Raw genomic sequence first — 14084 nt, 5'->3', positions numbered from 1 at the left:
AACATTGCAAACCTTCACCAACAGGCAATATGTGGCAAGAATATTTCCACCTATACTCGCATCGAAATTCCCAGCCCCTGTTTACAATCAGTACAATACGTTTCTGTCGCATTATCATGAAAACAACGCTGTCCAGCGAACCTAACGGTCTTCGTTCTCTCTGTTTATTGTTTAAAACACAAACTACAACCTCCCAATATTGCCAGGCGAACAAGTTTTTCGCACACTTTCGAACAAGAACACTTGCACAAAATTGAGTGGGCATTATATGCAAGATTGTATTACATACTAACTAAACAGATTTGTTATAACGTTAAATGTCTCAGTCATCTCAAAAGCAGCAATTTATGTAGTAATAGTAATTGATCCATGACTGCAGAAGTAGGTACATTCGGATCGGCGATTCATGTGTCTGACAACCATGAATTAACCATGTAGGGGTGAGAGGTAAGGTTTTGACGCTCGCACTACAATTGTAGTTTGTAAACCATTTTCCATCCTAGAGTGAACGGACAATATGCTACTCATATATATTGCAAAATATTTGTACATATCAGTATTTGGCGTTTAATTTATGTTGCATTGTACGGTAATTACAACTACATAAAAGTACTTCATACTTAAATAGACGTTAGATACATTACAAATGACTATTAAAAAAAAAAAAAAACGAAATTTATAAAAAAAAACGAGAGGCTATGCTTTTTTTTAAAAAAAAAAAAAACGTACATTTCTGAAAAAATACTAACTTTTTTTTTCTGTTTACAACACTATATGCACTATAGACATACATGCTAGCCACTAGACCAGGGGGAGGGCTTCTATTTTACTATCATTAATAAATTAAGAAGAAGGCACTTACAAAAAATCCAAAAACCTTCTGCAAGCATTTCAGAAAAGGCGTAGTAAAATTATAATATAAAATTTTCAAGCGCATAAGAGCAAAGAAGTTTTTACAGTTTTTTTAAATGCAGAAATATACAGGGAGCTTATATTGCTGTATAATAAATGAATAAGTAACCAATCAAGAATTCTCCACATATATTTACTCAAAAAGATTTACTTGGTGTTATTTTTTTTTCTTTTTTACATCTTAAGACATGGCGATGAATCATTTAAGTTTTCTTGAATCCTTCCTTACATTTGCCAACCTCATTATTGTGATAGTGTTGCCAATCAAAAATCTGTAGATCATCACGCAATTTAAAACTGCAATTGCAATTTAAACTGCAATATCATTATTTTTAAAAGAAAAGTTATAAACATTTGTTTTATAGCAAGGACTTTATAACAGCCCTGTATTTAAATTTTTAAAATTCAAAAAGAATATTTTGAGAACGTGCCAAAAAACAAATAACTAAAAATGAGGCTGTTATGCCAATTGATTCCTCAGAAAATTATGCTATCATTTCGCAAGATGAGATTCAACAAGCTCATTTTTGCCGATTACAAAGAATTTCTGGTTCTTTCATGTGCCTTCTTGGGTGAAAAGTCTGAAGGAGGAGTTTGCATTAAAACCCCTGGCACTTTCCACCATGCCAGGTGGATAGCAAAGACTATTATATGATAACGGTATTCCTCTTTCGGAAGCAGCTGAAACTAACTGCGAATGAACATAATGCAGTTAACTTACAAACATCTGTCTCTTCGTCAGTCTTTTGTACTGTTTATACTGACATGAGGCACCAATCGCTACTCACGCTCCGAAAAATGATTTGACTTTATGAAGAACCTTGACGGTGAGGCTGGTCTACCAGAAGGGTCCAATGCCGAAATGGTTTTAAGTGATCTGCAGACACATCTGTGGTATCTCTCGGAGGAATTAGTGGGACTTGCCTTTCTTGACGAACGAGTTTCTTACCAGAACAAAAGGAAGATGAATAAATTGGATACGCCAGAAGGGAAAGGACTCAAAGAGTTGGAGAGGAAGAATTATCTCTAACAGCCATCCACGACTGCACCACCGAGAAAACGAGAAAGACCGACGTGATATTTCCAAATGGCCAAGAGAAGTCTCATATCTTTCTCGCGATAAGACTCTCCAACATGGGAGGAGGATGCTACATACCAGGAATTTAAGAATGCTCGCAAGAGCATGGCAGCTGTCAATGACACTGTTGAGAGTGTGATCGCTCTTGCTATTAATTTTAACAATTGCCAAACGAAGGATGAGTCCCAGAAACAGTACCTTCTAAAGTTGGTTGCAAAGCGTCTTAAAGATATGCGAACTGTTCAGAAGTCTTTGTTTGTTTGACGTGAAATGTTACAAGTGCGACATGTTCATCATTAGAAGCATACTTGCATTGCAGATTCATTTAATATACGTTTCTGCATTTCTATTTTTGTACTGACATAATCATTTCCCTTAAAAGTAGGAAAAACGAATGGATTCACCCAGCCAACGTAGAAAATTGTACGCACGTAGCGATTTGTTTCGTATCGAAATGTTGTGTACCTGCATATGAGCTGTTTCAAACTTACTTTGAAGACAAGAAAATTAATTTTGGGGGGACCCCTAAATTTTGGACTAGGAAGACAAAATTTCGTAAGTGAACTCTTTATAGCAAGTGCTACAAATTGAAGATGTGTCTTAATTAGAGTAAATACTTTTGAAAAAATGAACCACCCTAATATATATATATATATATATATATATATATATATATATATATATATATATATATATATATATATATAATGATTTACAATGTTCCTTAATGAACTACGTTAAAACAAAGCATTTGAAAGTTTGAAGGGGAACTGAAAGTTCAGCTCCAAGGTACGATCCTGTAGGGAGACGATGCTGTGTTACTTACATTTCTAATAAATCGCTGAAAATGAAGGCAGTGCTACAACCTTCTTCAATGATTGTTTACTTCGCAAATTAGACTTCCTTGCTCTTTATCATTTTCCATTCATTTCATTTTCGGCGACTTTTCTATCTAAAACTTGATCAACACATTACTATTTACTAGTCTTTACTAGCATATTTCTATTTTTGATTGGCTTATACAAACTTTCCGACTGCAGCATTTACTCAGAAATATTTCACGACGTAAATTTTTAACCTAGCTGCCCCTTTTTAAACCGAACACTGAAGATGAAAGCAGAGCTATAAACAGTTTCTCAAAAACTGTGTGTAGGCAGCGTTAACACGAAGTTTTCTAGAGAAACATAAAAGCTTTTTTTTTTTTTTTTTTTTTTTAAGTGATAACAATGTTTTAAAAAAATAGCGCGCGCATGGCCTCTTGTTCAATTTCTACAACAATCTTTGTGCAATGATTTATTTTATCCAAAAAATTGTCATTTTACACTGAGCTATCTTCAAACTGTACCAACGTATCAAGTTATAAGTTGGGATGTCAGACTGTATTCCCGATTGAGTCCCACTCTTGTTTCTATCAAATTCAATGTAACGGCATCTATAGGAAATATATACCAACACTCTGGCGAGGGAGACAGGAAGTGCGTCACCCCACAAATTTTTGTGTAAAAGAGAGAGAGATGGCTGAAAATATTTCTATGGAAGAAGTAAAGAAATTGGAGGAACACATGAATGTTATATTTGTTGTTAAATAGTAGTAATATTACATTATGTACAGAATTTACTAGTGGATAGTACTAAAGCAATCTAAGCTGCTTTGTCAATACAAAGGTGTTGAATACCAATGAATAAAAAAAAAAAAAAACGACAAAGGTTGGCAGATCACAATTTTGTACTGAGGTGGAATTCTACTGAAAAATATATCTAGGAAGACACGTAGAAAACAATTAGATACTGAAAAGTTTAAAGATGAGAGGTGGGAACAGATTTGTTCGAAATTTCGATGAAAAGTAGATGAGTTGAGAGAATGTAGAAACACAAACTAACTAGCTGTGGAACATTTTAAACTTTTGGAGTAAAAATGCGATATCATGAAGTTAGCATAGCTAAGAAGCATGGATTATAGATGAAACTTTGCTAAACTACGAAAACGAACTGCGAATTACGAAAGTAAATCGTCAAATGCAGGGAAATATACAACGGACGTAAAAGTGACAACAGGAAGGATACAGAAATTCGAATCTATATGGAAGTAAATTCAATGAAAATGGAAAGGGGAACCCGGAGAAAACCCACGCACACGGTGCTTGTCCACCACAAAGCTTACTTGGCGCGAGCTGAGATCGAACCAAGGACCCCATGCACCAGAGGTGAACGCTCTACTACTGACCCACAGCGGCCCCTATATAAACTAAGAATGGAATTGAGCATTCAACTAGTGAAATGCAGCTGTAGATTATGGCTACAGCTTGATGTGAAGACATGCGAACCTTACAATACATTTTGGTGTATGACAAAAAGGATAAACTATGTACTTCGGGCATTAGAAGAGAAACAAGAAACACTAGGAATTCGTAATCAAATGACGAGGGTCGTCATAAGACTTCTTACAGAGAGAAAATATTTCATTAGTTAAAAGGTTAAATAAAATATTAGAAGCATCACTGTTGCAATCACATTTAAAAACACATCCTAGGAATTTACGAAGTTGGTATACAAGAAAGCGATGGTAGGTGGTACTGTTCCCAACATGGCTCTCATGGCACACTCTGAGCATGTTTTAATATTCGTCTTAATAGAAAGTGTTACCACCCCAAGCGACTACACGTGTAGCCAATCAGGTGCTGTAGGGCATGTCTGTCTTGCCTCTTGAGAGAACACTGTTCACAGAATTATCTGGAGATCAAGCACCATCCAATCATGTCCCATACGACACGGCAAGGCTTAAGTTCGAACACCTAGCAGGCTAGATAGAAGGCCTATACTGGGTATAGCACTCTAAATTAAGCTGGTGGTACGGGAGTGCACGATATACTGCTGGAAGATGGGGTCCCAAAAAGGTCAAAATAAGACCGAATGACAGGGTGAAAGACGACATGAATGCACATCATATTAATCACATTTCCTTGAAGACCAGAGACAGCAGGATGTACAGCTTATTTCTAACTCTCTTATAAAATACTAGACAGTGAAATATGGGTCTTATATGACGCATGAGAACACACTGTTTTTTCCGCCTCTCATCTGCAAGATTAGATATATGGAGAGAACAATCTCTGTGTTTAATATAGAAACTACTTTGATCGCTACATATCACCACCCTCCATTCGCTTTGCCACTTCAGTCTCTTCCGGCACAATGGAAAACTTTTTTCGCGCGATGATCAGATATCAAAAATAATCGCGCGAAACTAACCCAGAATGGTAGATCAATCTTCAGCAATCGATTAGTTACTGTTCAAAGAACCAAGGTAGCTCTGACTGCACTGCCGATCGCAGTCCTGCCGTTAGGGCAGTCCGAATGATCCCTCCTTCCAGAAGCACGTCAGGGAGGCATTGAAGAGGGCACGTCGGCTATTGGAACTTTTTACTTTCTATTGTGTACATCGGCGATGGGCCACTGTAATATGACAAGCGAGCGGCAATTTAACGGAACTACCATCCGACCTCTTACTGCTTCAGTATAGGGTACGTTCGAACAAGAGACGTTCGCTGGCATCATCCTGGAAATGATCTAAACTTAACCCTTTAACTACTACGGTGAGAAAAAGTTGCACTAATACTCTGGTGGGGTCTATGAGACCCCACACAAGAAAATCATATGCTAATTCAAATATTTAAGTTTTGTTGGAATACAAGTTACATACGTGTCAATTAACGTAAGATGGATCTTACAAGCAGGTAAAGTGCTACTTCAGACAATCTGGGCAAATACACAAACTGTTTCAAAGGAATCGCTCACACTGCAACACGAGAATAACTTGGCATGGGATCTGTGAGACTCCACCGGCGTAGTTAAGGGGTAACTACACTCGTCTTGTCCGGCAGCCTTCATACTACTAGCATGTTTCCTACAGATACTACTATCAGCCTGCCATTTATGATGGTCGGTATGCTGGGACCTTCAAACTACAATCAACATGCGATGCTATGTAGGGCGTGGACTTACAGCTTAACATGGGATCCGAACCACATCAGCTTCCGCGGGAAATCGTACCCGGGCCTCCCTGCCAAAGGCGTGTACGATAACCGCTTAGCTACGGCAGATCTCAATGATTTAGAAGGGAATATGGCACAAGGATGCAATTAGTTTCCATCACATAAAGTAGATGGACGCTTTTAAGACTAAGGAAAGGAAGTAAACAGTATTCGTTCATTTAGAAAACGATTAAACTGATAAGTCAGGGTAATCTGAAATATGCTTGGTACGAAATGAATGGTCAAATTCGGAAGAAACTCACATATGAACCAATCATTAAAATTTCGAATCTAGGATAGTGACGTTGGAAGATCTGTTCGACAAAGATTTTACCTTTCGGTGACGTTATTTAACTATCTAAAAGACTAATCAAAATTTATTTAGGGAACAGATTTAATTTTATAGCGACCAGAAAGAAAAGCATATTTGCTTTTCAGATTATATCGGAATCTCAGTCGAAAAGTAACATACTGCTAGAAAAGATAATCTGTGAATAAAATTTGAGATTAAAATAAATATGAAAAAGATATAATAAATGGTAGCTGGTGAATGACAGTAAAAGAAATCTGGCCAACGAAAGTAGAATAGATGGCTGGGTTTCAGTATTAAAGAAGATATCAAAATTAATAACTATTAATAAAAAGCACTTTAGAAATGGAGAAATATTTTAAAGATATCGTAGCCGATGATAATGAGATGCATACTATGTGAGTCACTGAATGAAGAGTTGCAAAAAGAAGTTAATTGCTGTGTATTGAATGGTAAGCAGCAGAAACTTGGACATAACGAAAAGATGACCAAAAAATATATATACACTTGAGTTCTTTGAAATTTGTATGTTGAGGAGAATGGAAAAACTTGATTGATTGGAACGATAAACCAGTGAGGACATCCCGATGGCAGAACTTTCTTTGTCTTTCCGCGATGAGCTTTTGTAAGTAAAAAGTTTTCTGCAGGAATTTTGCAAAACTTTTCTGCAGAAGAAACACCTGTGATTCTTAAAAATACGCTTTACGCGACGTAAAAAACAGTTCAAATTATATTTATGCGAGTAGTCTGTCCATTTAAGACATCTACACATGGCAGGCATGTTTTTATACTTTTCTGTTGAGTATATTTTTTCTCCTCTGGCAATTGTCTGCACAAGCACGGTAAATTTTCTGCGATCACATCGCAGATCTCGGCATGTTCTGTTATGGGGAGGACATTAGGAATAATATGGGTGAAAGTACAAAAAGTGAAATAATTAGGAACACTTAGGACATTGTTGAAGAAGTAATGTACTTTGAGTATCGTGGTAGAAAAATGATAGAATTAAAATAACGGTGGAGGTGAACTACAGGATTAATTGTAAATTTCTACAGCAAGACCAACTATCCTAATGATCATTACAGAAACTTCTAAATATGTAGAAAATGAACTATCAATGATGCAATAATAGGCCAGCTATATTATGATTAATTGTACTGGTAGAGGTAGAAACTCGATCCCACTACCTCAAGTAGCTTTCAACTTAACTCACAATTTTTGATGTAAATTTGGATCGGATCTACAAAGTATTCTTTGTTCTAGTCGTCCCCTTGTATGCCAGAGACGCCCATGCCTGTAACTATTTCTCAAATATTTATACAAGTAGAGTTCCAACAGAAATAGAACGGCCTAAAACAAAATTAATTTATGAGAATAATGAAACATCCAAATACCATGGGAAACTTACCATACTCAACATTTGAGGTTACAAAATCCTACGCACATCTTATCCCGATCCTATTAAGGATTCCGTTCTTACGATATGTCAATCTAATCTGCCTTATGAGCAGGGCTTGAAAAATCCACTCGCGGCGGTTTTTTTTTTTTTTTTTTTTAACATTCGACGAGTAAAGTCACGGCAAGTAAAGTACATTTGGCGAGTATACACACTAACTGCAAAGTGGTCTGACTAGTAGACTTTTTGGTTTGCCGGTACTTGCAAGCAAGATTTTTCAAGCCCTGCTTATGAGAAACTATCACTTCCATTCCACTATACAGATTGTTGGTTATCATATATACAGGGTGCCCCATTTTAATCTTTCCACGGAAATATCTCGAAAATGGTTGAAGATAAATGAACCAAACAAAAACTCAAATAGGGAATGCCACGGGGCACATGGAACGGTATTGTCGTGGTGCCTCCCAGGACCACCCTTCATGGGGGCCCGGGGTCCAACTTTAAAATTTTAAATGGAAACATGGGGCGAGTGATACCTCGTTCGATAGATCTTTAAAAACTAAAAAGCGTTGTGGCAAAAGATTTTTAATATCGGTCACCATATTCAAGATGGCCGCCAAGATATAATGAATGTATCAGATAAAATGTCCAGTACCCTAATATGAAAACGGTTGAACATAAATGAATCAAACAAAAACTCAAATAGAAAATGTCATGAGGCACATCGATTGGTATTGTTGCGGTGACTCCTAGGGCACCCTTTCTGGCCGCCCAGGGCCCAACTTCAAAATTGTAAATGGAAACATGGCGTGATATCCCGTTCGATATATCTTTAAAACTAAAGATCTATATTGGAAAAGATTGTTCATATAGGTCACCGTTTTCAAAATGATCACCAAAACATGGTACCTATAACAGATAAAATGTTCAGTATCACTAATATGAAAACGGTTAAAGATATATGAACAGAACAAACATTCGAATAGGATATCACAGAGGGTATTTATCGTTCCACGGCTTGAGAATAATACAACGGAGAAAAAGATTATTAAAGTATAATTGACATAATGCAAAAGAGGAAATGTAATTCTTAGAAAATTATCTTTCCGATCTCCGTCGGTAAGTGGTTGAAGCGGGAATGAATGGTAAAATCTCAAATGAGAATCCCACTTTTACTTGCAATAGCTATGGTTTGTTTGAAACACTTGTGCGTACAAGTGACTGATACTGTACTGAATGAAAATAAGATGAAATTCAAGTTTAACACCCATTTGTATTGCAAAGTGTGATTCGATGGGAAAAAGGAAGCAACTGAAATGAGAAGCAAAGGTTTTAATAATACATTATTTGGAAGTTGCAAACATTTTCCCCGCCCCTGATAATTTAACGCAATGCGTGCAAGATGTTTGGGAGGCATCTGCATCAATATATACCGTTTCGTTACTGAAGATCTCAACTGAGACTACAGCTGAAAGTTATTCGGAGTGTAACTGTGGACGACATTTCAGTGAAGCTCATATTCTATCACATGCAAGAAGACATAGAAGGAAAAGAATCCAACCAGTATCGTGCAGACGATTGTTGAACAAGACCAACGTTTGTACACATTGATTTAAAATTGCATTGATAGACAAATTTGCTTCGTATTTCAGTTGATTCATTTTTGCATCAAATCATTGCCTACAATCAAAATGGAAGCTACCATTTAACAAGAATTTTACACACTTTATCCCATTACACAGACACCTATCCCTTTTAAAAACATATTTAAGATAACTTTGTTTCGTAGTTACAATTTGCAAAAACTAAGGTTCTCATTTGCAATCTCACCGTTCCTTCCCGCTTCACCCACTTACAGAGGAACGTTGAACCGATAATTTTCTAGGAATTAGATTTCCTCCTCTCCTTTATAGGCCTTTCACTCTAACCATCTTTTTCTCTGTTGCAACATCCTCGAGTCGTGAAATGATAAATACCCTCTGTGATTTCCTACTCAAATTTTTGTTCTGTTCATTTATCTTTAACCGTTTTCATATTAGTGGTACTGGACGTTTTATCCGATACAGGTACCATGTCTGGCTGGTCATTTTGAAAACGGTGACCTATGTGAACAATCTGCAATATCACACTCTGGTTTTTAAAGATATGTCGAACGAGTTATCACTCACTCCATGTTTACATTTACAACTCTGAAGTTGTGACCTGGGTGCCCATGAAGAGTAACCCTGGGAGCCACCGCGACAATACCAATCAATGTGCCCCATGGCATTTTCTATTTGAGTTTTTGTTCGGTTCATTTATGTTCAACCGTTTTCATATTAGGGTACTGGAAGTTGTATCTGATACAGGCACCATGTCTTGGCGGTCATTTTGAATACAGTGGCCGATATGAAAAATTTCTTACCACAACGCTTTTTAGTTTTTAAAGATCTATCGAACGAGGTAACACTCGCCCCGTTTCCATTTAAAATTTTAAAGTTGGGCCCCGGGCCCCCATGAAGGGCGGCCCTGCGCGACACTGCGATATCACCGTTCGATTTGCCCCATGGTGTTTCCTATTTGAGTTTTTGTTTGGTTCATTTAGGTTCAACTGTTTTTGAGATATTTCCGTGGAAAGATTAAAATAGGCCACTCTGTATATATATATATATATCGGGTGTTTTAAACACGGCGCCCACGGACCATAAAGGACTATTCTACAGACTAAAATAAAACGAAAATGTTATATGATGGTATGCCCATCGGGGCCTCCTTCAGCCGCTACGGGAAATCAAAATCTCACAATGTGGCAACGTCGCAGATTAACTTGGAGCTATTAGCATTACTCAATGAATACAACAAGCACTTTTATTAGATTGCTACACTAATAAAATAATGTTAGTGTCAATCAATATTGACTTTACCTGCCATCTGGAAAGAATCGATATAACGATTTGATAGATTGGTAGATTTAATCAATATTGGTCCTTTATTTGTGGCGTTGTCACACAGTGCAAAAATAAATAAAATGGTTTTAATGGCAATTATTAACTTCTGTATAATAACTCTTTTCTAACACTTGTGACGAATACGCACTTTCCATTACTGTAAAAAACATTCCTAACACTGTCACTTTTGTAGGATTTTGTTTTAAATTAAATGTCCCTACATGTTACCTACACTAACTGATACGTCTTCTGCATTCCAATTTCAGAAATACATCTTCCAAAACAAGAGATTTCAAACTGCCAACATTGCTCCTCAGAGACAAGTTTCAAATCTTTTGTTGTGTTAGTGTAAATATTGTATAGCGACATTTAATTTGAAACAAAATCCTACAAAAGTGGTAGTGTTTAACAATGATTATAGTAATTTTTTTTACAGCAGTAGAAAGTGTTAGAACTAGAAGGGTTATTATACAAGTGTAATAACCGCTACAAGAAACTAATAAGGGAGAATTGGATCTGAATTGAATGTACTGAAATGAATAAAAATTTTGGGTGATATTCCGTTTTGTGTGTGTGTGGAGGGAAGGGGGTTCTGTGAAACCCACGGAAGAAATATGTTATTTGATTTCACAATAGGATTACACAAGTAATGAAAATATATCGGGATCTTACATGTATACTAAGGTAGAAACAAAATTGAAAGTGTGGTCTGTCCTATATAGTACTCCATAAGGAAGACAGGATGAAGTGAAATGCTATGCCAAGGCAGTGTGCAAAGTGATTATGAAAGTGTCGCAAAGCTATGTAACACAAGGCATGTATTTTATGCATAAAAGTTTTTTTTATAGTATACTCGTTCGCGCGTATACCCACCGTCGTTGGCGCGCCTGCTCAATCCAGACGCACGCCTCCCCTACTACTCGGGCCTGCCCTGTGTCAGTTGACTAAGATTCGTTTTTTTGTAGCTACCTAGCACAAGTTGCTTCGTGTTTTACGTACTGTAGTTTTTATGGCACTGTATGTCCACACTGTATTTAAACTCAGTCCTGTAGAAGTTAGTCTGAAAAGAATGGAGCTCCTCATTTAATACATGTTCTGCTAAAAGAAATGCACTTTTCATGAATATATGTACTATCCTCATAGAATGGGATAGTACGCAGACAAGAAGTAGTCTTGTATAAGTTGTAATTTTTAATATCCCAGGAACATGTGTTTGACAGGGAGCGGTCCGGAAAAGCTTCTAAAAATTAATTTACGTAATACTATAAGGATTCATTGTTTTAGTAATTTCTGAGCAATACGTAGTTTTCAATACTTAACAGTTCGAGGATACTATATAGAAGCATACGGATGTAGGATAGAGCAAAGGAAGCACGAAAATAAGAAATATTTACAATGAAAACTAAACACCGGAAGTGAAACGGGAGTAATTGCAGGTAAGGTATACTAAAATAATAACAGTTAAGTAGTAATACAACATTAAAAACGTTCGTGTGTGTCTTATCCGGGGCCGCCATCTGCGGAAGCTTAGCCCAGTTTTGATAAACTCTCACTGAAAGGAGTTTCAAGTTTAACAAAGTAATGGGATTTCTATCTACAAGTGTTGAATTTACTGGTAATTCTGGTTTCCGCAATACTCTTTTTCTTTTCCAGAACAAGAACAATCTAGATAATGGAAAAAAAAAGTGACAGTTTCTATATCGGATATTGTAGTGTGATTATGGTCGCGGAGTAGAACTCAAATAACGTGAGAATGGAATTCTACATAGGATTGGGCTAAGAAGTGCAATGGAATTTTTTAAATATGCACTCTACAGCTTACGTCAGTAACTTCAACATTCAGATTGTTATATGATACTTATTTTCTACTCTGACTCAAACTAGTCTGCATATAAATATTTTCAAACATCAAATATTTGGTATATGTTCCGGTATGTTCTTGTAATTATATATGCCTTGTATTTTTTATCAAACTGACACACTCAGTTACACATACTTCACAGTAAATTACGTTTCGGTAAACAGTATTTCACGGATTCAATATTCACTGAACACTGAAACTCCAAAGAATGTATATTATACCTGGAACTTCAGCCTGTCATTCCTTTTAAGGAATATTAAATGTTCATCGATTAGTCTTCGAGCGACTATGTATAACTCACTGAACTTAATTAGTTCATGGTATAGCATGGCTTATTATAATTTTTATTGCGTGAACTTTTACATTGAAAGGTTCATTTGTTACTTGGGCAGCAAATCTAGTTCAATTTTTACAGAATTACTCAAGACCTAATGGAAGTACCTATCTCGAGATAAAATATTGTAGCTGTCATATTTTAATTAAAGGACTAATGCTGTTAATTTACAATACTTTAACTAAACTCGTACTTCTACTACACCTTGTTTTGTATGCAGATGATTAAGTTGTTGTGTACGATAATTTGAAGTTTTGAGTGTACTAATTTCTTGGTAATTAGAAGGAACCTTTCTATCCCTAATAACCAATTTAGACCTAAGGCGGTGTTAAGTACAATCACAATATATATAGAATTGTTAATGGAAGTGAGCACTCAAATTAAAATCTCGTCTGTAAACGATAGTTTTAGTATTTAATTTATATAAACAGCAAGTGATAACGTTGTATTAAAAATAAATTTACCTTCTTTCGTGCACCTGTCAGTCAATGAAAGCTGCTCGGACAATTTCGATTCGATCTCTCGTTCTGCCATGAAATGATCGCAGTACGAAACTCGAATCGTTCTGTCGCGGAATATTACGCAATTATATTATGTATGGTTTATTTTGTTGGGGTTACCATCAACACAACGCAAAATATGCTACTTAGCGGTAATCATAGCTACCATAATTGCTTCTTGCATCTTTAGTGTTATGTTGTTATTTTCAAATTTTCCAAACTCCGATATGGAAGGAGGCGCAGAATTAACTTTTATTTTTCTCTTATATATTATATGCTTGAAAAGTAAAATTTATCAATAAGCAAACGTGCAACTTGTAGCATTAAGTGGCGTATCCTGAAAAATTCAACCCGCCTTATGCAGAGTCGTTTCGAGTGTGATTAGCATCATACTAGAACACTGACTACTGCAGGAGACTTATGGTAGTCGAGCTCTTTAGTATGGCACTAATCGCGCTTCAAAACGACTCTGCATAAGGCCCAACGTGTTTAAAGCAGCTTATACAGGTTAAAATCAGTGATTATATTTAACCGGTTCTTATTCGAGTTTGCAGAACCGTTTGTTATACCCACACATAACAGTAAATTTCACCCAGTTATACACAAGAACAGTATTTTAGTTTAACTTTTTAGTTTAACTATCTATGTTTTAAGAAATTCTTACAAGTATAGGGTTAAACTTATGATCTCAGAGCAATGTATATATGTTTATTTCTTAATCTCAAATGCTCA

The 14084-nt window shown here is 36.3% G+C and overlaps 1 protein-coding gene across 3 annotated transcripts in view; it reads right to left on the bottom strand.

The window, feature by feature from the left end:
- The window catches only part of LOC145694808 (uncharacterized), a 137132-nt gene extending 123706 nt beyond the window's left edge, over positions 1-13426 (bottom strand). Inside the window, exon 1 of one of the 3 annotated variants that reach the window (XM_081771454.1) lies at positions 13317-13426. The gene's annotated coding sequence lies outside the window, so the exon portion shown is untranslated. Of the gene's footprint in view, positions 1-12739; positions 12918-13056; positions 13245-13316 lie in introns of those variants that run through there. The other 2 variants (XM_081771455.1, XM_081771456.1) reach the window with 2 other exon arrangements.
- Positions 13427-14084: the final 658 nt, after the last annotated feature.

Source organism: Thermobia domestica, chromosome 9 (genome assembly GCF_964235325.1).
Source record: "Thermobia domestica chromosome 9, izTheDome1.hap1.1, whole genome shotgun sequence".
Lineage (NCBI taxonomy): Eukaryota > Metazoa > Arthropoda > Insecta > Zygentoma > Lepismatidae > Thermobia > Thermobia domestica.
This window is presented reverse-complemented; position numbering and strand designations above follow the sequence as displayed.